This window comes from Artemia sp. Qi Xiang Cuo, chromosome 5, assembly GCF_049724085.1.
Source record: "Artemia sp. Qi Xiang Cuo chromosome 5, ASM4972408v1, whole genome shotgun sequence".
In the NCBI taxonomy this organism is placed as follows: Eukaryota; Metazoa; Arthropoda; class Branchiopoda; order Anostraca; family Artemiidae; genus Artemia; species Artemia sp. Qi Xiang Cuo.
The window spans coordinates 21,867,930-21,891,905 of record NC_142798.1 but is presented as its reverse complement, the minus strand read 5'-3'; the positions used below and the strand labels follow the sequence as shown (position 1 = coordinate 21,891,905).

The 23,976-nt window shown below is 36.0% G+C and overlaps 1 protein-coding gene across 1 annotated transcript in view; it reads left to right on the top strand.

Annotated features, from left to right (window-relative positions):
• Positions 1 to 687: 687 nt before the first annotated feature.
• Positions 688 to 23,976, top strand: part of LOC148951951 (uncharacterized) — a 181,467-nt gene continuing 158,178 nt past the window's right edge. The window contains exon 1 of the mRNA XM_089089106.1: positions 688 to 778. The gene's annotated coding sequence lies outside the window, so the exon portion shown is untranslated. The remainder of the gene's footprint in view (positions 779 to 23,976) is intronic.

The following is a 23,976-nucleotide window of genomic DNA, read 5'->3' as shown; positions in this document are numbered from 1 at the left end:
GTTACCATTCCTGAATCAGTGTCAGATGGAAATTTTTTTCACAGTTTTTTTCTAAACGCGTTTTTTAACTTTTGGTTTCTATGGGCCCTGGTTCGCTCTTTACTAGATTGCAGCTGCCGCTGCAACCATGAAAGGAGGGCGAGTTCACCAGAGCGACAAACACAGGGTTAGTTTATGGAGATTAAACCAGGTTATGGAAGTGTTCCAGGCTGCAACATAATTAGATTCCTAATTTAGTGCAAAACAGAGTCATATGCAGGGGTGTCGTTTGGGGGAGGGGGTAGTTGCCCCCAAAGAATGTGGAGAAAATATTTATTATATATCCTATAACCCTTGACTATCCGGATATAGACCCCTCTCCCCCCTCCAACAAAAATGCTGGAGATTCAACCCTGGTCACATGCAATAGTTTTAGGTGCCTATTTTAAAAACTCAAAGAAAAAGCCTGTAGCATAAATACCCCAAACAGAAAAGAAAAATTTCGCTGGGTTGATTCATGAAAATGTAGAATTGAAAAAAAAAACTTTTAAAGTAATTTCACAACTCTTGGCTTGGAAAACGACGGCCGGATCAAGACTTTCTGGAAAGTTTGCATGACACTGGAAGTTTCCAATCCTCAACAGATTATTTCAAATCCAGTTCACGTCACAATGTTAAGAAGAAATTGAAGAAACCAATTTCCAATATGCAAATTTGAAATTCTTGAAATCTTTAAAAATTCTTATAGAATCTAGTCATTTCCTAGTCGAATTTATTAAATGTGCAAGCTAAGTTCAAGGTATGCAGTAGACTATCAGGGCACCATAGCTTCCACAGCAGTTTAGCCAAACAACCTTAGGCTAGGCTATTAAACAAGGAAATTTAGTAGTGCATAGGGATATGCCAATGAAGGCCTTAAGATCTTAAGAATACTGCGTTTTTGGCTATGTAGTCTGCTTCTCTTATGCGAGAAAAAAGGGGTATCAGGATTTGAGCTAGGTTCTAAGCTAAATTTGAAATTTTAGCAAAATTGTTTAGCCTAAGGTTGTTTAGGTTATCTTGAACAGCAATCAGATTGGAGAAAAAAAAAAAGATAGCATCAGGTTCTCTATTCAATGTTCTCTCCAAATATAATCATCATGGTAAAGTTCTACCAAATCATATTATTGAGTTAGGACTAAAGTGAATACACCACTCAATGCCTTTTTTTATGCTGATTACAAATATAATAATCATTTCTATCGGAAATGGATTTCAGTCCCTCCCCCCCTATATATGCCAATTCAGGGTTAGGTTAGGTATATATAGGCTAGGGGGGGGGCTGAAATTCATTTCCGATAGAAATGATTATTATATTCGTAATCAGCATAAAAAAAGGCATCAAATGGTGCATTCACTTTATTCCTAACTTAATAATATGATTTGGTAGAACTTTACCATAATCACTGCTGTTTTAGTTGTGTCCTAGTCCCCTGAACAAAGCCAGACATGACCCTAGGCTGTGTACAGCAGTTTGCTGGTTTCATAGGTTTGCCATTTGGTTATTTTTGTACTTATTACCTCTTCAGCACTTGGTTCATAATGCTAGGCTAATTTAAAAACAAACAAAATCATCAAACTTTTGTATGCAGCCTAGGGCTATAGGTCTATCTGGCTCCATTAGGGAGCTGGCTGGGATATAGGGTTAAGACTATCTATAGAACAGAAGTTGGTAATTTCTAGTGTGCCATATAATTTAGCTAAGATGAAGATGAAAACAACATTTGATGCCTTTTTTTGTGCTGTTTCATAATTCAATAATTGCTTCTGGGGCTAATTGCATCTTGAGCCCTTAAAGGGGCCCCAAAGGCATTTTTTATGAATTATGAAAGAGCATAAAAAGTGTCAAATTATGTTTTTACTTTCATCCGAGCTAAATTATATGACCCACTGCAAATTTACCATGAAATTTACCCCCCTCCCCCCACCCATCAACCCACTTGATGTGCAAATATATACCCTGAATTGTTGACAACAAAGTTCTGAATTGCAAAATTCAGTGCTATTTTTATTGATGGCATTTGAAAAACTTGAAACAGTAGGAAAACAGTTTAGGCTTGTTGCCTGATAAATGAGGTTTAAATTGTTATAAAGAAGCATTTTTGGAATATAGATTACTCCTGAAAAACTTATTTATAAACTAGTGATATGTTTTTAATCACTTTTCAATAACTTAGCTAGTGTTGATAACTTTTTTCTGTGGTTACAAAAATGAAATACCTTTGGGGCCCCTATAAGGGCTCAAGATGCACTTAGCACCAGAAGTGATTACCATATTGAATTATGAAAGAGCATAAAAAGGGCATCAAATGACGTTTTCACTTTCATCTTAGTTAAATTATATGACCCACTAGAAATTTACCCAGAAGTCACATAGGAAAAACAATTTACCTATAGCCTACTATTAGATTTTTGATTCAGTGTTTTTTCTATGTCACTAATATCATAAGTATCCCAGCTTGTCTCTCCCCTTATGTGGTCAAAGATAGCCCTAGGATACTTCCTAAAGTTTGCTGCTTTTGCAGCTTGATTTAATCATTCATAATTGCTTGTTCCTCAGCTTGCAAATTGGGTAAACACTTTACTTGATTCAAACAAAATTAAAGAGAGTTAAAATTCTAAGTCTAATTCAAGACAAGACAAGCTTGCACCAATTTGAAAAAAAGATCCTCATATTACTGGCTGAAAGTCCTACTTAAATTGTTATTCCCATTGAGGGCTACTTTCCATGATAGCAAAAACAACTCATTTAGAATTCTTGCCTTGTTTGGGCTATTTCCAGCCTTTTTCATGCAATTTCTGAGTTTCATTCCCAAAAACAACATTTTACAGTTTGTGAGAGCTCACTAGCATATCCTGGAATGAGACATGGGTAGAGGTTAGGGCTGTCATGTATGGGGTGGGGGGGACACCCACCCAGCAGTGATTTGGTCACTTGGTAAGAAAAAAATAATTTGATGAAATTGTGGTGCTTTGCACCATGATTTTTGCAATGCATTTAAAATTCTTTGTTTGGTTCAATAAAGACCATGAAAATACTGACATGTCATCTGCAGAAATTTCAAACTTGGTCAGTAAATGCAGCAGTCTTACTGACTCCTGCCATGATTTTATAGATGGTGCCACAACTTTCCAGTTGGTTAAATAAACATCATTAAAATAGTGACAGGATACGTACCAAAATCTAAATATTGGTTGGTAAATGCAGCAGTTTTACTGACTTGTGCAGTGATTTTACATATTGTATTCAAAATGAACATTAAGTTAATTATTGACAAAAAACAGTGAGTAAGAATTACCTGCTAGTTGGTAAAATCTCTTGCTCCCCTCCCCCCAAATATTTTGGCTAGTAACAACACTGGTAGAGGTGAGCACTTGAATTCATCTTGTCATGGTCCAAATATAGGCTTTAGATGCATTTTTGATAGTTTCATTCACCCAGCTAAACATTCTTTTAAGTTATCTAAAAGACTAAACCCCAGTTTTTCCTTATTTTCAAACAAGGAAAGGTTTCTTTATCATTAATTCTCAGAGATCTTTAAAGCTCATTTCAGCTTCACATAATCTGCTGTCAGTTTAGCCATTATTCTAGTTTTGTTCTATTGGTTTGGAATAGCAGTCAAAGTTGCTTGGTATACCCTACTGCCTTGTATGGTTTTGTAGCCAAATTATGGTCCTCCTTGTTTAGGCATGACATGCATTCAACAAAAAAAAAAAAAAATCAATCACCAATGCTACAAAAGATTTGCTTTAACAATAAAATTATTATTTCTACTGCTCTTACCTATACATACACACACACTTATACTTACCTATCTTACCTATACACACCTATCTTACCTATACATACCTATACTATACATACTATACATGTCACAAGGGGTCTCCTCTTTCCCCAAATCAGTCTTCTGGAAGCCAGAAAAAAAAAACGTTTTCCTTCTTATCACCCCCATGATCTTAAGAATACATTTCAATACCTTGTCCCCTCCACCCAAGCCTCAGATCTTTGTTCATCATTGATTTTCTTTTTATTGTTCAATGTACAGGATGCCCATAAATACTCTTTACACTTAAAGAATATTACATGGGGAGTTGATAAGATATTTTAGTTAGATTTATTTGATTTCAATAATTGTTATTAAAGTCTTTATTAGTACACAAGGTCCTCCACAAAAACCTACAGTCTTATGCTTATAGAGCATAGCTGTTCTAGGCGCTTGACACAATTGGCAAGCAAAAACAGGAAGAGTTGCTCTCAATATGCTGAAATGCATTCCTTAGGATGAGGAATTCCTCAAGCCAGTTTCGTTTGAGTGTTGAAGCAAATCTTTGTCTTTCAGGGAAAATTAAATTGATACAATATAAGAACCTGAGGCCATAACACACTCATCTGACTAGAGATTTAAAATTTCACAACTCCAAAGTGTGTGGAGTGGAATCTTGTGCATTTTTTCAACAAGGCAATAATTGGTGTTGGTCCTTTGACCAGGTAATATTGGCACCATAACTGATTGGCTTATAGCCAACCTTCTTTTTCCAGCAAAGATTATGCACCACCAAAATGGGGACTGGGTATTTGCCTGCTCCATAACTGATTGGCTTATAGCCACCCTTCTTTTTCCAGCAAAGATTATGCACCACCAAAATGGGGACTGGGTATTTGCCTGCTCCATAACTGATTGGCTTATAGCCAACCTTCTTTTTCCAGCAAAGATTATGCACCACCAAAATGGGGACTGGGTATTTGCCTGCTCCATAACTGATTGGCTTATAGCCAACCTTCTTTTTCCAGCAAAGATTATGCACCACCAAAATGGGGACTGGGTATTTGCCTGCTCCATAACTGATTGGCTTATAGCCAACCTTCTTTTTCCAGCAAAGATTATGCACCACCAAAATGGGGACTGGGTATTTGCCTGCTCTTTGCTCAAACATTTCTACACCAATGGTTTGGAAGTGATTGGCCAAATCCATAGCCTTCATCTTTGTCAGATTTCATCACTTCTTTAACTTTTTTTTTCTGTGGCTTCATGTAGAATATTCTGTATATTAAACAAAGATGCTGGATATTGCTGACTTGCAGCAAAGGATTCATAATGCCATTGTCATTGTTGATGAGGCTCTCCTACAGGGAACATGACAAGAAATCAAGTAGACTATTGTCTTGGTGTGCTTCATGCAGCTAAAGGTCCTTGTTTATGTGTCTATTTTACTCAGTTGAAGAATAAATACTGATTAAAAAAAAAAATTCAACAACGGCTTGTGTAATAAATTATTTGGATTAAAAAGATTCTTTATGGAGATCCTGTATAATGTAATAATCATAGAATTTAAATAAGCAGTGGATTGTGAAAATAAAGAAGTGTTTGTCTAGTTTTCTTTTTCTGCAACATACCATGGGACATTCTCATAAATATTGTTGCCTACACTACACATGAGTATAGTTGGGTTTCACTTTGAGGAGCTCCAACTCATTTCTTTTAATGTACACCTTGGGAAAATATTGTTATATACTCATGATATGGTTGAAAACAACACATTGACTTGCAATTTTTTATTATTTGTGAAGGGTCTTATCCTTATAAAAATGGGTATGTTGAATGATGTACTGATTCTGTCAAATATAAGTTGGTATGACCATTGATTGCTGCAAAACTAATGTGATCCCATCAGGGCCATATCCAGTATTTATGTTCAGGGGGGGGGGGGTATGACAAAAACTTTAAAAATGTGTTTTCAAGTATTTTATTATGTTTTACAAGTTGGACATTTTTTTGGAGGGAGGAGGGTGTATGGTTCAAACCCCTCCCCTGAATACAGTCTTGGATCCCATGCAATATCAGACTAACGATTCTGCAATGTATTTTATGCATCAGACCAACTGCAATTGTAACCATAAAACACATTTAAATAACCTATTAAACAAGTTCAATCTTCTATTTTCCATTTTTTTTTGCCACAAAGGATATCTCAAAGCCACAATGATTAATGATAGTGTCATTTATTGATCCTTTCTGCAAACAGTGGCATTAGGCCTGTGCACTATATATATCTATAATTAGCCAATTAATCTTGTCACTTAAATGATGTTTCATCTACTAGTCTTGTTATCATATTTCTATTTCAATTATTTTGTCAGACAAAATTATTTCTATTATTAAACAAACATGATCTAGTCAGATACCTGCTTTTAAACCTTGTAACCAGTCTTGGATAATTTTATTTATACATATATATAATACTGGGAATCTAGCAGCTCCCCCGCCGGGTCTGTCATGACGTCCAAAGGGACCTCAAATTAGAAGTAGTGCCTCTGTAAAATTACATATTTTTTTTACTGGACCTTTAACTTTTGCCTTGACTTGTCTTTTGTCATCATGAAAGACATATTGCCAAACCTTTGTTTCTTTCAACTGTTTAGGTGATGGGACAAACAATTCTTCTTTTGCCTTGGCTTGTCTTTTGTCATTATCAAAGACATATTGCTGAATCTTTGTTTCTTTTAATTGTTCAGATGGAGGGAAGAAAACTTCTTTTTCTTCCAACAAATTATCTAGTCCAGGTTTTTGATTTTCAAAGGTATGGAAGGTATTGATGACCTTATCCATTTCAAAATCCAAAACCTAATAATCATTGCTATCATTTTCAATTTGATTGGTTCATTTTACCTCGACTCATCTTTTGTCATTATGAAATATGTATAGAGAAACTTTTGTTTTTTTAACGAATGTATAGTAGGCATTGATGATCAAAAAAGAAATATCACTCTAACAATAAGACGTTTCTTTGGTAGTTATCAGGGCTTCCTTCCGCACTTCGTTATATGTTCTTTGTTCATTTTCAGGTGGTACCAGTACTTTTAAGCTATGTTATATTTTCACACAAGAAAATGCAACATATAACATTTAATGATTAAAAACTGGTGTATTAGTGTTGGTGCCAACAAATTCAAAAGTTTTCCCTTATGACTTGTGTATAGTCATGGCAAATGCGGGTCAAAGTGGAAATTGATGTCATCAAAAAGTACATCCAAGTTGACCTTTGCGAGAGTCCACTGTAACTCAGGATATGTGGACTTCTTTACCTGATTTTTACCCAGTAGTTATATTTGCCTTAATTATGACTTTAAATAAGTCAGTAACAATAAGATGTTACTGAATAACTTTTATACATCCCTTCTGAAACATCTAAGCTACACAAAAGCATAACTATCATATTTTTTTTATTTTTAAGTCTTGTGGTGGTAAATCTGCTGTGTCAATTGAATTGAGGAATTCTGGAGTAAATTCAATTCCTCCTATTTTTTCATCTTTTACAGAATCGTAACTTTTATATAATTTGTATTCTCCTGGAAGGGGATCGACAATTTTCGCATTTATTTTACTAACTTCGTTGTTGATTTAAGCTAACATAACTCGATCTTTCATTAAATGGAAACTTTGTTTGGACAAACATTCCCCAAATACTTCCTCAACTAAATTACCAGTTGAAATTATATCTTCCGATAATTCAAGTTCATTAAGTTCATTTTTAGAAAAGTTTCCATTTTCTAGTACGAGGATGCACTTTACAAATGCTTCCTGTTCAGGATCGACCCGCATATTTTTCTCAAAGGAAACATGTTTGAAATTCTTCCAAAGATGCCTTTTTTTTATTGATAAACTGAGTTTTTTTTGTGCGGTTGCTTTGGTGTTGAGCTGGTAAACACTGTTGGAAATCCATCCAGCAATTAAGATTTTTCCACCAAATGGTAAGTTTGTATTTGCAATAGACTGCAACAAATGATCAATATTTTATAAGCCATACATGGGAAGCATAGGTGCTTTGTCAAATAGGAAAACATCTTCTTGAGCTAATTCTAAACCTCGGCTTGAACCAGGTTTTATACAGGAAACAAAATGTAAGGAAAGTGGAACATTCAAGTTCTGTGTGTTGTTAGTCGAAATGGCAATAAAGTTGCTGCTATTCCTGTATAAGCCATACATTGTACTTCGTAACTTTTTCCACACAGAATGTGAAGCAAGGTCTTATAAACAAATGTTTTACCAGTACCACCTGGTCCATCTATGAAAAAACATTTTTTTTCAAAATAATTAGGATCATTGACAGCCTGTAAAATATTGTCAACAATGTCAAACTCTTTTCCTTGCAGAAGCCAATATATACTATCTCTAGTACTGGTTTAGTATCTCTAGTCTGACTCACTGGAATTTAGAAATTCTAAGCTTTGGTCATTTTCATAGGTCTCAATGTTGTCCTTGCTGTATTGTTCCACCCAGACTAAAATTTTGACCTTCTATTGCCATTGTATTTAACTTTGATGCAATAATACAATCAACATGCTTTACTACAAGATCTTCAGTTAAATTATTTTGTCTTGCATGCTGAATGAAATCCTCTGTCAACTGATTTTTGAATCTTTTCCAAAGAGCTTTTGGATCTGTAGGATTACTAAAAACAAGAACCTGTGTGAAGAGTATTTGCATTACAGAAGGCATTTTGGACAGTGCCAATTCTTTTAGAGTGTCGAACCACTGTTTATCATCGAATTCAAGGCCACGAGCCAGGCATGCTTTTTTGTACTAATTAATTTAAAAACTTTTTCCACGAAATAAGTTTTTCAAAGAAAAGTAAAGAACTCCGTTAAACCAAAAATGAGCAAAAATATAATCAAATAATCTACCAAGCGTAAAACTACCACAAATCAGCATTGATAAATAAATGAAACCCAAGTATATAAATAAATGAAAATAAATGAAACGAGCAGAAATTACAATAAATAACCGAGTCAAACTCAAACAAACAGAAATTAACATGAGTAGGGCTAAAAACCCCTATGCCTTCCCAAGGCCAGAACATAATTTGCACTTCACTGAAAAAAAATATAAATGTTTTTACTTTTATAACTTTAATAAATCAAATAATATTAACATTTTAATTACTAAATATTTATATTAAACTGACAATGCACATTCATTTGTATTTTTTCAGTAAAGTGCAAATTATGTTCTGGCCTTGGGAAGGCATAGAGCCCTACTGGAGAAAAAAAAATTCAGCAATTTTTAACAACATACACCCTTTTAAAAATCTGGACTCAAATAGTAGTGTTTAATTTAGTTTCATACCTCCTCTAGTTGACCTGAAATAGAAAATTTGATACCATTTGCAAAAAAAATTGTTTACTTTCTTTTGATAGATTGGATACACTTTCGCTATTTTGATTTGGTTAAATTTTAAGAGCAGAAGTAGCCCCAAAAATTTAAACATAATACACTCAGTCGTTCTTGGGATACTGCTGAGAGGCTTTATTGGGAATTAGCGTTAACACAGTGCATTTTGATTTAATCTCAAGGCAACATTTAGTTTTTAAACATAATGGGCAAATGGGAGGGTGGGCATGGGAGGGGGACTAGTTGCCCTCCAATCACTTTCGACTATTGAATGAGCCCTTTTTGAAGTTCCTAAGACAGCTCCTTCAATACAAAGTGCCCTGGTCTAAAAAAAAAAAATAATAGGCCTAATACATTTTACCCACATCAATCTTTACTATAAAAATGTCAAGCCTTCCAATCGCTTTCAACTATTAAAAAGGGCACTAGTCCTTTCAATATCCAATCAAATGAGCCCTTTTTGAGTTTCTACAACAACGCTTTCTATAAACACCTTATATGCCCCCAGGGCATAAATTACAACCCTTGTCCTGAGGGCTTGTCCTCAAAGACCTAATTTCCAGAATTTTCAACTACGTTGAAGAAAATTGCTATCTCAAAATTCTGATTGGATATTTTTGGGGAAATCGGGCGTGAAAGGGGCGTTAGTTGCTCTCCAATCACTTTCAACTATTAAAAAAAGCACTAGCCCTTTCAATTTCCAATCAAATGAGCCCTTTGAAGTTTCTACGACAACGCTTTCAATAAAAACCTTATATGCCCCCAGTGCATAACTTACAGCCCTTGCCCTGAGGGCTGGGGGGTTGTCATCCTCAAAGACCGAATTTCCAGAACTTTCAACTACGTTGAAGAAAATTGCTATCTTAAAATTTTGATTGGATATGTTTGGGGAAATGGTGGGCGTGAGAGGGGGGTTAGTTGGACTCCAATCACTTCCAACTAAGGGCACTAGCCCTTTCAATTTCCAATCGAATGAGCCCCTTTTGAAGTTTTTGCCAACGCTTTCTATAAGAACGTTATATGCCCCAGGGCATAACTTACAACCCTTGCCCTGAGGGCTGTGAGGGGGTTGTCATCCTCAAAGACATCATTTCCGGACCTTTGAACTACGTTGAACTGAATGGCTATCTCAAAATTTTGATTGGATATGTTTGGAGAAATGGTGGGCGTGAGAGGGGGGTTAATTACCATCCAATCTCTTTCGACTATTAAAAAGGGCCCTAGCCGTTTTCAATTTCCATTCGAATGATTCCTTTTTGAAGTTTCTACGACAACGCTTTCTATAAAAAAAACCCCTATATGCCCCCAGGGCATAACTTACAACCCTTGCCATGAGGGGTGTGGGGGGAGTGTCATTATCAAAAACATAATTTCCAGACTTTTTTTTTTACCACGTCGAACAAAACGGTTATCTCAAAATTTTGATTGGATGTGATTGGAGAAATGGTGGGTGTCAGAGGGGTGTTAGTTATCCTCTAACCATTTTCGACTGTTAAAAAGGGCGTAAGCCCTTCTAATTTCCAATTGAATGAGCCTTTTTTGAAGTTTCTACAATATCAATATCTATAAAAAACCTTATATGCCCCCAGGGCATAACTTACAACCCTTGCCCTGAGGGCTCTGAGGGGGGTTATCATCCTCAAATACCTAATTTCTAAAACTTTTAACTTCATTGAACGAAATGGCTATCTAAAAATTTTGAAAAGGTGAAAATTTTTTTGGGGAAATGATGGACGTGAGAAGCGGGTGAGTGGCCCTCAAATCACTTTAGACTATTAAACAGGGCACTAGCCCTTTGAATTTCCAATCGAATGAGCCCTTTTTCAAGTTTCTACAACAACGCTTTCAATAAAAACCTTATATGCCCCCAGGGCTTAACTTACAACCCTTACTCTGAGGGCTATGGGGGGAGTGTCATCCTCTTCGATATAATTTTCGGACCTTTCACCTACTTTGAACTAAATGGCTATCTCAAGATGTTGATTGAATGTGTTTGGATAAATGGTCAGCGTGGAAGGGGTGTTTGTTGCCTTACAATCACTTTTGACTATTTAAAAAGGGCACTAGCCATTTCAATATCCCATCAAATGCGCCCTTTTTGAAGTTTCTACGACAACACTTTCTATAAAAACCGTATATGCCCCCAGGGCATAACTTACCACCCCTGTCCTGAGGGTTGTTGGGTGTTGTCATCCTCAAAGACCTAGTTTCCAGAACTTTCAACTACGTTGAAACAAAATGGCTATCTCAAAATTTTGATTGGATGTGTTTGGGGAGAAGGTGGTTGTGACAGGGGGATTAGTTGCCCTCCAATCATAGTTGCCTTCCAATCATTTTCGACTATTAAAAAGGGCACAAGCCATTCCAATCAAATGAGCCGGTTTCGAAGTTTCCATTCTTTGATTCGAAGTGCCCTGGTATGGAAAACAAAAAATAAATAATACATTGTGCCAACGTCGTTCTTTACTTAGGCAGCGCGATTGCGCTGCCTATGATGTGGAATATACAAGGTTATCAACTGTTTTAAGATCTTCAAAACTTGTTGCATTCTTCACAAGATACAAAAGTACTTGTAAATAAAAGCACTCAGGAAAAACCATAAAATCTACTTTGTGAATTTGTTCAATGACACGTAATTGACGGATTCTTTGTTTTCATGCACTGGTATTGCCATTCCATCAATAGTGTTCAGGCATTTCCCAATAATAGAATTCTTTTTCATTCGTTTTAATGCCTTGTTGTTTTGAAAATATGCTTACAACATTGAGTGTTGTTGTCCTATATCTACCAAATCTTCTTGGGCTTGGCTGATATTTTGCATTAGATAACGTCCTGCAAATGAAAATTTAAACGTTGAACAACATGGCTCTTTTTCTGGACATCATAACTAAATAGTTACCAGCATGCTTCAGTTGGTGGAATGCAGCGTCCTTCTACATAGGTTTCTGCTTCATTGAAAACCATGTACCGTTTATTTTCGACAATCTTTATTGAAACACAATCATGTCCCTTGTAGTTGTATTGTATTTATATAGATACTTTACCGGACCTAAATTTCCTATATATTCGACATTTATGTGACGTTGGTATTTTTTAAGCATATAAGGATTATATGTGGCGACATGATGATTATCACAAGTAATTCTACGATTATTGAATCTTTTTGATAAACAGCACGGTCATGTGAAAATTCTTCTCTATTCATTTCGTCTAACTTGGGATCATAACGACGTTGATACGTTGGTTTTTCAGCATCCGCTAGAGACGTGACAGAATTGTACTGCTATGGGAAACCAAAGTGGCACTGAAATTTTCCATTTTTATTAATCATACAACTCGCATTTGGGTTTAAGTTCCCACACGGATTATGAATCATCCACTTTAAGACTAATTCTCTTAATAATGGATCGTTGGAGTTTAGAATTTCAGCTGAAATTAGATTATAAATTTCAATTGGATCATTGATTCGATCCTGAGGACTCATGATCAATAACATATGCATATGTGGTAGTCAACGCTTTTAAAATTCGATTGTATTCACATATGCTGCCGCCTTTACAAATATATGATACTTATCAATATACTTGATTATATCGTCAAAGTTCAGTTTAGCAATTTGAGTAATGAGATCGGGACGATCTTGAGGGGACTGTTCTATAATAGAGTTATCATCAAGTTTAATACTTTCTGTTTCTATAACTTCAGGCCAATCAGGATTTCAAGTCGTAGTTATAAAGAAATCTGAGGGTCCATGGCGATGAACAATAGCCCAGGCGTCTTCAAAATGTTCAGCAAAGTAGCATGTTGATCCAACGAATGATGACGATAGTAACTTTTTCACCAACAAACGCGTCCTGTTTCGAGGCTAAGTCTTTAAGAAGTTGTGTAACACCTACGTAGTTTTCTGGTTAAATTTTTTTCCAATCAATACGATCATGCTCAACACGAATAACAGTATCAACAAGGTACTGTTGGAAAAGTCTTCCACCAAAATGCAAAGCCTTAAAACCAATCCCACGTAAATCGGGTATTACAGCTTGCACAGAAAGGCTTTTCGCATGTTCAGGTCGAAAAGCAATACGATTCCTTGCTAATTCAAACCATATTATATATGAACGACATACATAAGGTGTTTGAAGTAGCATACCCCTTGACCATCCTGAAGTTCCAGCTGGATAAAACTTTGGGTAGGTAAAGGGCTCCACATGAGGGTCAGTATTTTTTGAAATGACAAGATTTTTTCCACGTTGTTTTACAGCCATTTTATTTGGTGGAAAACTATGGTCAGCATTAAGAGTAAGCACAACGCATACCTCATTACATGCAGGAGGGTAAAACTGTCTATAATCTAAACCATCTGGCAAAGTAAAAATGAGCTGCACTTTGGAGGCTGTTTTCCCAGTGAAGCAGCAAGCTGCTTTGCATCATCCTCCACTTCTTGCATTTTTTTTGTAACCTTTGGCATAGTCTTTTGAATCTCTCAATATTTCTTCCAAGAGTTTCATTAAATTACGAGAGATCCCATAATTTAAAGGATGTCCGAGGCGTTCCTCAACTGCTTCATTGTGGTCTAAAAAGTACATTTGGCCATATGAAGGTGGGTCAATTTATGATAAATTTGTCCAGCTAATAAGCTAAATATATTCCGACTATATATGGTTCGATCATCGCTTATGTTGAATGAAGCTAGAGCAAAACACGAGTTCAAATTTCGAATACGATTATGAAACTCTTCAGAGAGCAAGTGATGTCCTAAAGAAAAGGCAAGCCAATTCAATTGGAAATTAAGGTGGTGACATTGCAATTCGAGCATGCAAGCAGCAATCTTTAAACGAATTACATTTGTTTGCTACTCTTTCCTCGGGAAAATGGAGGGCTCCACAGTGAATACAAGCAACGTTGAGGGGTCCCAAAGACTTATATATAAAATTTACTGAGTCTCGTGCCACACGTAGCATCTTTGTACGTATGTACTTAGTTTTGTGCCACACGTTGTTGGTAACGAAGATTACGACGCCGCTGTTCTTCTAACCGCCTGTGTCTTTAGAGAGAGAGAGAGAGATTTATTCTAAACAAACAAACAATTTAACATTAGTTTAGTGGACTTTGATCTTCATTTTCATTTTGACACGCTCTAATTCTCGTTTTCGTTTATCTTCTAACCACGTGTATCTTTGCTCTTCTTTTTCACTTTTGATGTGCTCTAATTGTCGTTTTCGCATATCTTCTAACCGCCCGTGTCTTTGCTGTTAATTTTCATTTTTCAAACGCTCTAGTTCTCCTTTTTGTTTATCTTCTAACCATGCGTGTCTTTGCTGTTCTTTTTCATTTTTGATACGCTCTAATTGTCGTTTTCACATATATTCTAACCGCCCGTGTCCTTGCTGTTCATTTTCATTTTTCAAACGCTCTAGTTCTCCTTTTCGTTTATCTTCTAACCATACGTGTCTTTACTGTTCATTTTCATTTTTGACACGTTTTTGGATTTTGATTACTTCAGATACTTTAGCAATGGCTTTTTCTTTAGCTGCCCGTATTGGTGTTGTCATAAAAACAGCCTTTAAACAGATATGGATTCTTTGCAAGTTTGTGCTGAAGAATTCCTTATTTCTTTTTATATAATAAAATATTAGACAATCTAATTTGACAGTCTACTTATAATAGTGTTACAAGTGAATATTGTATATTCCAGGCAACTATTCTTTAGAATCCCCATTGTCTCCTATTATCATGGTAAGATCAGACTATTATTGTAGTAATCTACCTTTACTTCTTCACTGATTCTATCTTGCCTATTGTGTTGAGGCTGTCAGCTATCGCACATGCGTGTTTGGGGTTGTTGTGTTCAATGTGAATAACCCTGCATTTACCTACCTTAAAATAAAGAAGTTTAGGACCAAATTAAATTTGTTGTATTTGCAGGGATTGAGGAACAATTGATAGGACTAGTAACCTTATAGTCACCAGCTTATAAAGTCATTTTCTTGCTAGTAATAAGAGCCAGTTCATTAATATAAATTTTAGAGTGTTGGACCAATGACACTACCTTTGGGGAACCATAGTCAAAATTGTCCCTTCATATGAGAGCATATCGAATTTCATAAACAAGTGGGCAGCATTCAGCTAGACTACAACAGACTGTCCAGTACCATGGTCACTGGTATTTGCAATGCTCTGTTTGTGGCATAACAACCTTCATCACATTTACTGTATTGGTAGTAATGGCCTGGAAGCAGTGACTGAGGAGAATAACTGGATATACTTTTTTTACATTTTGCAGCCACAAACCAGCATAGACAATCAAAGCCATCTGAGATCTCAGATGTCACAAGCTGTGCTCATTAAGCTAGTTTCATTTGAAACTAGAACGCTATGTGTCATAAAGAACCTAATAAAGTTTGGCAGGATTCGTGTATTGTCTCAATATATGATAAATATCAAAGTCTTTAAGAGATTACAGTGACTTTCATCTTATCCTGAATTGAAGAGTTAGGTTGAAAGGGGTGTTGGTGATGGGTTCTAACAGACAAGGAGCCCAAAGAAACCATCATCACTCACCTCAGATTATTGGCTGTGTGATTTTATGAAGATGGAAATATTAAAAAACGTGTTGAAATATATGAGAAATGCTTTAACTGTCACGGTGATTATGAAGATAGGTAACCTTGATTGCACAATGTTTCTAGTAATAAACCGTTTTTGTATGTTTATCTGTCTTTCATTTTTAAACCATCAGAGATTGAAAAAAGAACAAATAGCAATCCTTGTAAATGAAGTGTGATTCACCCTATCAAAAAAAAAGAAGATTTTCACGGTCCAAGAACTCAAATACCACTTTTTCAGGTAATGCGCAATTTTCGAGAAATCCAGCAAAAAGTACTTTACATGAAAAGTACCACAGTCCATAGTAGTGTTTCGTGTTTTTACTAGCTAAGAAAATTCCCTGGCTCTTTCTGAGGCTCTGGAAAACATTGCTCCATAATCTACATAAAAAGAATTTGAAAAAACCATTTCGAGTGAATACATTCAAATTACGTTAGTTTATGGCTCATATAGCAGGTTTTTGCATAAAAATATGCTAAAACTATCTGAGAACATATATATGCATGTATACTGTCTTGAGGCTCATGAGAGATTTATAGATTCTTCTAAATAGGAGGTGCCTGGTCAGCGGTGTTTCTGGCCTCTCGTGCATCCGGCAAAATCCTGAATAGCCCTCCCCCCTGCCGCCCAAAAATTTTCAGGTCAAATCTAAACAAGATTTTCATTTATTTACAAAATTTTGCCCAATTGCGAAATGATTGTAACTGTTAGATTATTTATTTTAAATTTTGTGCCCCTAAGACTTCTGCACCCGGAGCAAGTGCCCTCTCTGTCCCCTCCTCCCAAAAATTGTCTCTGTGCCTGATGCAGCTTTGGAGCCAAAGGTTTTCATTTTCACACATTTTAGCATACTTTCTCTCAAATATGAATTTTTTAAATCAGTTGAGGTGAAAGTCCCCCTCCTCCCCTGTTTTATTTCCGAAGTTAATAAAAAATCTCTGACCATTATCCGGTCTCAATTTAAAACAAACATATTTTCCATTTTGCAGTTATGAAGCCATAGTGGTATTGAAGTGAGCCCAGTTATTGTGTTGTGAAACTATTTTCTTACCTTGGTTTGGATTTTTTACATTTCCTGTCTTATTTTTTGGGAATCACTTATTTATTTTCATGTAACGAATGTCAACATTTATGGATTAATTACATTGAAGACAATAAGTTTTTTTTCTGGTTCACAAAGCCAATTATGGTTTTGCTGTATTGAACCTCAATTCCTTTTTCTTCCCAAATCAATTATTTTCACTTTATTACTATAGTAACGATCAGAAAACATTAATTAAAGTTAGGAAGATTAAAGGCAGTTAATTTCTATTTTTAAAAGTCGAATTACAAAAACAATCGTTTTTTTTGTCATAAAACAGTGGGAAAGTCAATGAGTGAATATCATCATACTTGCGCAAAGAAAGATGGTGTTAGGGTGTGGAGAGGCCTGCCCCAAAGCTTTGTTTGTAGAATCCCAACTCCCTTTTGGAAAATAGCAGTCTAAAGCCGCACTTTTTAAGTTTTCCGCATTTATAAAAATTCCTGTGCAAAAATATACTTTTTAGGTGGAAAGAGAATCCACAATTAACAGTACAGCATGGAATGGATATGTTACCGTGAACGTCCGAAATTGTTGAGAATGTCGACATTCACTGGTGAAAGTCTGAAATACGTTTTTTTTTCTCCTTGGATTTAGTCAGCATTACCAGTCAACTTTTTCAGTTTTTTGTAAGGTTTAATGGTAACAGGTTATGTTAGTTTGGTTTTCAACTCATTTCTGAGATTTATAACCTTTTTAATCTAACTTTGACTTTTAACATCAAAGCTTGCATAAAACTGAAAAAAACTGATTCACAAAGCTAATTGAATCCAAGCCGTGAAAAAGGAATTTTGGACATTCACCGGTGAATGGCGACATTAACCAGATTTCTGACATTCACAGTAACAGATGTACTGCTCAGAATTACATAAACTTCTATATCCATTTACCATTTGCTGATCTTTCTCTAAGTTACTCTCAGCTTGAATTAATTGCTTAGGTAACAAATTCTTCTCCCTTTCTCCCAAAAAGAGAATCAACCAAAACCAATAAGGAAGGTGGTATTTCAAAGACGATTAACTCTCACTTTACAAGAAAGTACCTAAGAATGACAAAGCTTCTATTCTAAATGCTAAGCAAAGTAGTTTTCCCAGTGTAAATTTGTGGATAATTAAATTCAAGAAGGATAATATGAAATGGTCGGGTGTCAAAGAATTATTTCCTTAATTGCCTCATTCTTTGGTAATGGTTTAGCTGGAGCAACAGTTGTGTTTTTGTCCTGTTTTACTTTTCCTGTGCTGCCGATTTCATTTTTCTATTAGAAGATAATGAGGGTCTAACATCTGCGGCTCTTATAGAAAGTGCTAATCTAACCTGAGATCCTGGTTGAGTTGATTAATCTGTGGATTAGCCTGTGGATCTCAGGTAAGAGAAACTGCATATAATTCTTAGCTGGGGTAAAAAGAATGGTTGTTGCTTGTCCTTGAGTCAGATCCAACAGTGCGCAAGCTCAAGTAGACTTTTGTAGCCTATGTCAGTAGGGACTATCTGAAGTTGTTCCGTCAAGCTTTTGTTTTGTCCAGTAATGTTTCTGCTTTCTAGTGCAGAGCTATATTCAAGCAGGTAGCAGTTCCAAAATCTAATCACACAAAAATATGAAAATAACTCAGATGTACGATGATAGCTGGGCCCTATAGCCAAAATATCTTCTTAGAATAATACGTAGACCACTACAAAATTCCTCAAAGGAGCATTTTCCGACGGGTCTGAAAGTGCGGCCATCCTCTGTTACGAGCCATTTTTCTTTGTGTTTTGGTTGAGTTTGACATTTTATTCTTTGCCTTTTGAACAAGGCCGTATCCAGGGAGTGAGTGGGTTCCGGGTTTGACTACCCTCCCCCCCCCCACACAGAAATTTTTTTCCTACTCGTAGAAACGCAACAAATGCATATAAACCAGTTGTGGTGCGTTAAAAAAAATTGTAAACCTTCCCCACACCCGAACAAAAATCCCGGATACTCCCTTGTTTTGGGACTAAGACGGAGGAACGGTATAATGTGTAGAATTGGGAGTATGCCCTTTGCTACTTTCTTAATAGGGATATTTTAAAGTTTGTCCGCAACAAGAAAATCAATCAACATTTGAATTATGACACATACAATTTTATGCAACGTTTATCAGTAATCCTTGATGAGTTGATCAAAGTTTGTGAGAAAAGGTTTTCTCGTACAAAAATTTGTTCATGAGATGCACGTTATGTAGAATTTTGAGGGGCTAACATCTTCGTTCTTGTGGTACATATCTCAAAAGAAATCAGATAATGACTGCACAAAAATGAGCTAAGTCACCACTGAAGACATAAAGCCGAACCGTGGCCTCATCAACCCCCTCCTCCACTCTCCGTCAACTTTTTAGGTGGAAGGTGCGAACATTGCCCTTTTGTTGAAGTAGAATTGTGGAAATGTCATCGATCTGCATTATTGGAAGCGTAAAGCTGCCTTCATTCTTTCCACAGAGACCTCCATCCAGCCCCTCTTGCTGCCAACGTTTTAGCAGAAAGGTAGGCATGTTGAGTCTCTGCTTCAGTTGAAATCACGAAAGAATTTCAGTGCGATTAAAGGGCCAAAGGGAGCCAGTACCCGCTCCAACAACCGCCTACACTGCTCACACTTCTAATTTTTTTTTTTTTACAGAAAACTAGTGTTGCAATTTGTTTGAACTGGGAGCATTGTAATTACTCCCAAACTGTATGCCTGGAGGACCTAAGCGGCCCAAGGTCACTCAACATCTCCCTCACCCACCATCTACTCTTTAGTTGGAAGGTAGGTGTTTGGCAGCTTTTTTAAGCTAGAATTTTGCAAGAGTCACCAATTAGTAGAATTGGAGGCACGCAGTGGGCCTAGGGCCCCTTCATCAACCCCTCGCCTTACCAATTGTTTGTAAACCGACAGGCATGTTGCGCCTCGTTTGGAGGAACATTTAATGTATTATTGGAGGCATAAAGGAGGCTATGGTCCATCTATCATCTTTCTGCCAGTCGCACCACCAAAGTTTTAGCAGAAAGGTATGTGATTCATCTTGTTGAAACTGGAATCTCGTGTTTTCAGTTGAAATAGCTAAAACAAAGTGGGTCGGAGACCCCTCCAATATCCCCTGGTGATTTTCTTTTGTACAAGGGTAGGCATGTTGGACTTTCTTGTAACTGGAATTATTCTAGGATTTTCAACCACCACGATTCGAGGACCAACATAGGCTAGGGGTGCCTTCAAAAACACCTCCCTGCCTATCCCACCCCCAACATTTTAGTAGAAATGGGAATTTTGAATGTTGCTTTATTGGAGATGGACTATGATTTATAATCTGCATGAATAAAAGGTCAAAGCGGGCCCCTCTATCTTCTTCCTCCCCGCCCTTCAAAACATTAACTATTTAGGAAAAAGGCAGGCATGCTGTACCTTGTTTGAACTGGAACAAAACTGGAAGTTTCAATATCTACGATTGAAGAATCAAACTGAGCCAGGGGCCCCTCCTACACCCACTAGCCCTCTGTGCCTTCCATATAATAGCTTGTTGAAACTGGAGTTATAAACGAGTATTTAATTGTACGAATTGGAGAAACGAAGTGGCCTCATGACCTAACATCACATACACCACCAACTTTTCTGCAGAAAGGTTGGTAACCTCTTGTTTCGCCAATCGGGTATGAAACTTATGAGGCAAGTATCTCGTACTATTGGGACGTGAGAATGATGCCTTTGAAAGGTGTGCTCCCCTTCTTCGGCCTTTGCATGAAAGTGCTCAGATTTGCTGGAGACTTGTAAGGCCTCTACCTAGGAACAAGAGAATAGAGTTGATGAACTTTCAGAGGTATATGTAATTTCTGGTCCCCACCTTGGTTACGCACTAAATTGTTAGGAGTTAGGATTCGCTTGAAATTCTTAGCCAGGTACCTACGGCCACAGAGAGCTTGTCCTAGAAATTTTACGCCTGTGACTTTTATGGTTCAGGCTGAAGTAGGCTTCAATGTTTCATAGATTGGGATTCCTCCCATATTTAAGAGTGACTTGTAAGCAAGAATTATAAAGCACATGCTAGTGGTTAAGAACTATAAGTAATCGCAGTGCAGTGACGTGAATTCGTAATTACTAGTAAAGGGTTTTTGTGGCAATCCCTCATGATTGACATTCAACCAAATTTTTCTTACACCTAATGCGTCTAAAACACATACAGGCTTTATGTTGTAAGGCAAAGTAACGTAGCCTTGGCTTGTGCATGCTACGTTTTTCGAAATAATAACATAGATTGGGATAGATTTTAGGTTTGGGGATTTTAGGTACACTTAGTACAATCCAAGGATAATAACATTGAATAGCTGGCAGGAAAACAGAATAAAGCTCGTTTTAAGCAGAAACGTTATATTTTTCGACCGTTAAAGAAATTGCTATCTTTTTTGACCAAATTCTTCTTGGAATGTATGATTCTTCTACATCATATCAATTACACATTGTGGCTATATACCGACTAAACTTGGGAACTTCTACATCAAAAACAAAAAAGGAACTCCCTCACTAATTTTCCTTTTGCATTCAAATTTGACGGTTTTCTTAAGGAATAAACAGATACTATGTTTCTTATTATTTTTGGGTTACCGTCGTAAAATTTACTGCAATGTATGCTTACAAAAAGAATAGGGGGGATGTTACTACAAGGAAGGGGTTCCTTAGAGAATGGAATATTAGGTCACATTTTTTTAAATTTCTTTGGGTTGAAGAAGAGGCGAGTTCCCGCCAATTCATGGGGGATCCTTCTCCTCTCCGCAACAACAACCTACTAAATTTCTGCCAATTCCACGTTTGGCAGCATTTCTTGATTTTTCCAGCGAACGTGAAAAATTTGAGGAATGGTTGAGGACAAAATTAGCAGACAACATTTCTGTTAATCAACATAACGTTTTTTCTGTTTTTCCTACTCTTATTCTGGGATGAAGCAACAAATCCGTAAAAAAAACTCAACAGAGGATAACAAAAAGCCTTAACATGCGAGTTTTCTCAGGTTGGCTTATGTTTTTGCTCGATATTTTGAATTTATTAATTTTTGATTTTTATTTAAAAATTAAAAACTAATTAGCATTTAGCATTTATTAATTTTTTCGGCGGACGTGAAAAATTTAAGGAATGGTCGATGACAAATTTAGCAGACAAGATTTCTGTTTTTCCTACTCTTATTCCGGGATAAAGCAACAAATCCGTAAGAAAAGCCCTCAACAGAGGATAACAAAAAGCCTTAACATGCGAGTTTTCTCAGGTTGGCTTATGCTTTTGCTCGATATTTTGAATTTATTAATTTTTGATTTTTATTTAAAAATTAAAAACTAATTAGCATTTAGCATTTATTAATTTTTTCGGCGGACGTGAAAAATTTAAGGAACGGTCGATGACAAATTTAGCAGACAAGATTTCTGTTTTTCCTACTCTTATTCCAGGATAAAGCAACAAATCCGTAAGAAAAACCCTCAACAGAAGATAACAAAAAGCCTTAACATGCGAGTTTTCTCAGGTTGGCTTATGCTTTTGCTCGATATTTTGAATTTATTAATTTTTGATTTTTATTTAAAAATTAAAAACTAATTAGCATTTAGCATTTATTAATTTTTTCGGCGGACGTGAAAAATTTAAGGAATGGTCGATGACAAATTTAGCAGACAAGATTTCTGTTTTTCCTACTCTTATTCCGGGATAAAGCAACAAATCCGTAAGAAAAACCCTCAACAGAGGAAAACAAAAAGCCTTAACATGCGAGTTTTCTCAGGTTGGCTTATGCTTTTGCTCAATATTTTGAATTTATTAATTTTTGATTTTTATTTAAAAATTAAAAACTAATTAGCATTTAGCATTTATTAATTTTTTCGGCGGACGTGAAAAATTTAAGGAATGGTCGATGACAAATTTAGCAGACAAGATTTCTGTTTTTCCTACTCTTATTCCGGGATAAAGCAACAAATCCGTAAGAAAAACTCTCAACAGAGGATAACAAAAAGCCTTAACATGCGAGTTTTCTCAGTTTGGCTTATGCTTTTGCTCGATATTTTTAATTTATTAATTTTTGATTTTTATTTAAAAATTAAAAACTAATTAGCATTTAGCATTTATTAATTTTTTCGGCGGACGTGAAAAATTTAAGGAATGGTCGGTGACAAATTTAGCAGACAAGATTTCTGTTTTTCCTACTCTTATTCCGGGATAAAGCAACAAATCCGTAAGAAAAACCCTCAACAGAGGATAACAAAAAGCCTTAACATGCGAGTTTTCTCAGTTTGGCTTATGCTTTTGCTCGATATTTTGAATTTATTAATTTTTGATTTTTATTTAAAAATTAAAAACTAATTAGCATTTAGCATTTATTAATTTTTTCGGCGGACGTGAAAAATTTAAGGAATGGTCGATGACAAATTTAGCAGACAATACTTCTGTTTTTCCTACTCTTATTCCGGGATAAAGCAACAAATCCGTAAGAAAAACCCTCAACAGAGGATAACAAAAAGCCTTAACATGCGAGTTTTCTCAGTTTGGCTTATGTTTTTGCTCGATTTTGAATTTAAGCCACCCAAAGCAATAGAACACGTGTCTTTTTTTTAAATGTCTGAGATTTTCCCACTGACCATTTTTCTATGATTTTGAAGTTTAGTGGGTATATAACCACAATGTGTAATTGATAGTGGAGAAAACAAATGCAAAATATCGCTTTGACAAAGATTGCTGCAAAACTTCCTGGCATTGTAAATCTACTAAGTTTTCAGCTTAATATGCATCAGTATATTTTCTGATTTTCGACTTTGGAGCCTTGTTCCACTGGGGTGGATGTCTCAAAGTTTTTTTTTTTTAATGATGCTCCCCATGTGTTTCCCAATCCATTGTGTCCGAGTTAAAGCAATTCAAAGTTTGGACGTTCTAATAGATTTAGGGGAAGGATTGCCAGTAAGGACTTGAGTTTCAAGATTTAACTAAAAATTACTTATTTGGTATGGTTTTGTTGTTCAAATAGCGAAAAGGTTCTTCGTTTCCTGCTGATTATAAAGATGCGTGTTTCATTAAATTTGGGAAAATTTGCGAAATTAAATTTGGGAACTTAAACATGAGTTCACCCTGGGTATATTTGCCGGGAAATC